The sequence below is a fragment of the Sitodiplosis mosellana genome, unplaced genomic scaffold (assembly GCF_009176505.1).
Source record: "Sitodiplosis mosellana isolate CC-2019 unplaced genomic scaffold, AAFC_SMos_1.0 Smas_scaffold_6150, whole genome shotgun sequence".
In the NCBI taxonomy this organism is placed as follows: Eukaryota; Metazoa; Arthropoda; class Insecta; order Diptera; family Cecidomyiidae; genus Sitodiplosis; species Sitodiplosis mosellana.
Genome location: NW_022601391.1, coordinates 3954374 through 3957457, shown reverse-complemented (window position 1 = coordinate 3957457; position 3084 = coordinate 3954374). Strand labels below are relative to the sequence as shown.

The 3084-nt window shown below is 37.9% G+C and overlaps 1 protein-coding gene across 5 annotated transcripts in view; it reads left to right on the top strand.

The window, feature by feature from the left end:
* Positions 1-2628: 2628 nt before the first annotated feature.
* Positions 2629-3084, top strand: part of LOC129574213 (zinc finger protein 2) — a 130014-nt gene continuing 129558 nt past the window's right edge. For all 5 annotated transcript variants that reach the window (XM_055455859.1, XM_055455863.1, XM_055455858.1 and 2 more), the window contains exon 1: positions 2629-3084. This exon is cut by the window's right edge and continues 3136 nt beyond it. The gene's annotated coding sequence lies outside the window, so the exon portion shown is untranslated.

Sequence of the window (3084 nt, the reverse complement as noted above, 5' to 3'; positions counted from 1 at the left end):
TGTAATCAGTTCTCTCGTATGCAATTTATTTTGCTATTCCCCACTTTTAATATGTATCATCAGGCGGCCTCTTACCACACAATGTAGCTTGAGATGCCACCATTTTCTGTGAATAACGAAGTAAGTACGACAATTAAAAGAAGCGTATCATAAACCAAACGCTGGCGAGATATCACCCTTTCTTGTTTACTTTTTCATCTTTTGACGCGCCCACATTGCATTCGTTTGCGCATTTCACAGAAACCATTTAAGATGCGATTATCGGGCGTTGAACGTTGTTTGAAAAAAAACTCCATCATTTTCGCGTACTTATTCAGTTTTAAAAAAATTCCCTCAATTCATCAACAAAAATCGTTACAATTTTCCATATATATTTTTAGAAAATGAATAAATCCACAGAAGAAAATCCGAAGAAACTCTCATTTTACGTGTGTTAATGGAAATGATGCGATGATTGGCCAAGTGACATCATGTGCAAATGCAAAACGCAGGCGAAACATAGTAACCAACGATTTTACTGTTTTAAATTAGAGTCTCAGTCTATGCTGAGTGGTGAAACAGCCACACCGCGAAATTCCACATTTTTCCAGCAACGCCAGAGATGCAGAAGAAGGGAGACAGTAGATGAGAAACCACCCAACACACGCTGTGAAGTTGGTAAATGGCGCAAGAGTAACAGAGACGGTACGAGAGAAACGCGTAAAAACGATGTAATTAAAAATGTATGATGTTTTGTAATGAGAATGGCAAAGGCGAGAAACAAACGTATTCATCCAACCCGAGTCGTTCAGCATACATACATATATATCTTACCTCTTTTATTTTACCCAATTGAATTGATAATAAATGGAGAGACGCGAGCACGAGAAGCAAACAAACAAACTACAACCAGAGCAATACACAGCAACGGAGCTGCGTAAGCTCCCACTGCTTTTGCATTAGCAAAGCATCGAGCTGCTGACTACGACCAATGAAATTTTTCACATGCTCGCTACATGCATAGTACAAGCGAACTGCCCGGATGAGATACGGCACATATACATACACACATATACACGCGTTGAGAGTGTAACTGATGTACGGCAGTCCCCCTCACAGCTAGCCGAACGCAGGTAAAATGGAGAATTCTTACATTGACCAGAGGTTTTGGACTGCAAATTTAAAAGTATTTTATAATTGTTGCATGGATACAGCCCAAAGTGAATGTGATTTGTGAAAATGAATCGATTGTGAAAGCGGTTGATTACAAGGGGGCTGGATCGAATGACTCATTCCATGAGAGAGTTAAGTACAGGCGCAAACAAGCAGCAGCAAAATATTGGTCGACAAACCAAAGCAAACCGGCGCAAACATTTCTCTTTCGAAGAGTTGGACCGAATACTAACCCGAATCGTCGCATATATACGCGGCATCATTATGATCGCTCAGGCGGTATTGTCCAACTCTGATTGTTGTTGCTGTTAAACTGTTTCCCTCTCATCATCAGCAGCACATCGTCGTCTTCGTTGTCGCGCATTTTATGTGCCTCATTTAGATCGCGGACTGAATGGGAATTGATGCGTAACAGAGACAGCTAGCTGGTTGAACAATTTCGAGCGTACACTTGCGATTCGTGCATGCGAAAAAGACGGAAAATGGAAATTTTGCTCTATGATAATCTAACTTAATGTTCAATGTTCATGCCAATTACAGCAGTTTTAGTGTCGTTTCTCTCCAAAACTGATTTGGTCACATTTTAAGCTGATTTGGGATTGATGCGTTTTTATTTATTGAATATAAAATATTGATTGAGACTACTTTTGTTTGTCACTGTAAAAGCAATTTATTGCGATCTGTTTTATCCGTAATGGAGAACTTCTTAAAATGATGCAAAAAAATAATTTATACCAATTTTCATTCTGCAGGCGTTTAATTGCAGGGGCAAGAATTGCAAGAGAAAGAAAAAAAATATTAAAAATATAATTGCCAATTAATTTAATCAGCATTTTTTAGTAATTAATAAAATATTTTCATTTATCAACCCTTCCGGCCTACTATCTCATCGTCAGCAGCAAAAATGCGAAAAATACCGAACACACATGCAGATTTTCGGCTCTTGCACATAAATAATGTACATGATCAAACGAATCAACATCATGTATCCCTACCCGAACGATGGGTATGTATGATATGTGTTGCTTTTTTTGCAGGATTGCACACATAACAAGGATTTTTGTGAGCCGAGCGTGCGAATGAAATGAGTGAAAAAAAACCAAATATATTTGTGCACACAACATACCTTTAACCATATGCCGACACCAATACATATATGCATGACGTAGTCACAGCCACACGAACGACGTGTGCCGCTGAACGGCCGATAGCAGCAATGCACCAATACAACGAATTTTTGCCATATAGAAGATACCACATCAACACAGCGACGTACTATATACGATATGTGGAAATGAGTGCGGTGTTTGTGTGTGTGAGCCGCTGCCGCACGCTTTCTTTCGTTGTGTTCTCTCCCATAGCTCGAATCGGTGCTGTATGTGTGCTGTCTCACTCAAGTGAATGAAAGAAGAAGACAAACACAAAACAACAACACATTTTTTTCACACTTACGATAGACGCATTTACTCCAGTCTTCGGTCACCGCTCGGTAAGAGCGCATTTATAACATATAGACCGCTTAACGCGTACAAAAATAAAATAAAAAAACAAAAGAATTATCAAGTCCTGTACAATAAACAATTAGCAAAAAAATTAATTACTATCCATAATTAAAAAATTGACGCAATTTTATACAATTTTCGTGGAAATTTATCCACTTTCCTGTTTTGAAAAGACACAAGAAAAAAAAAACGAATAAACATTCATAATAATATCTGCTTTGATTGAGATCGACTATCGTAATGTCATAATATCAATCGAACAGTTCGATTCATTTGAGTTGACAATAGTTTTGTTTTTGGGATTGGTTTTCATTCTGCATCAATTAAACAGAGTTCTTTTTTTTTGAAACAATTCAGACAATAATGAAAACAAAATAGAGCAGACACACACACAAAAAAGGTGAAACAGACCATAGCAACTGTAAAGAGA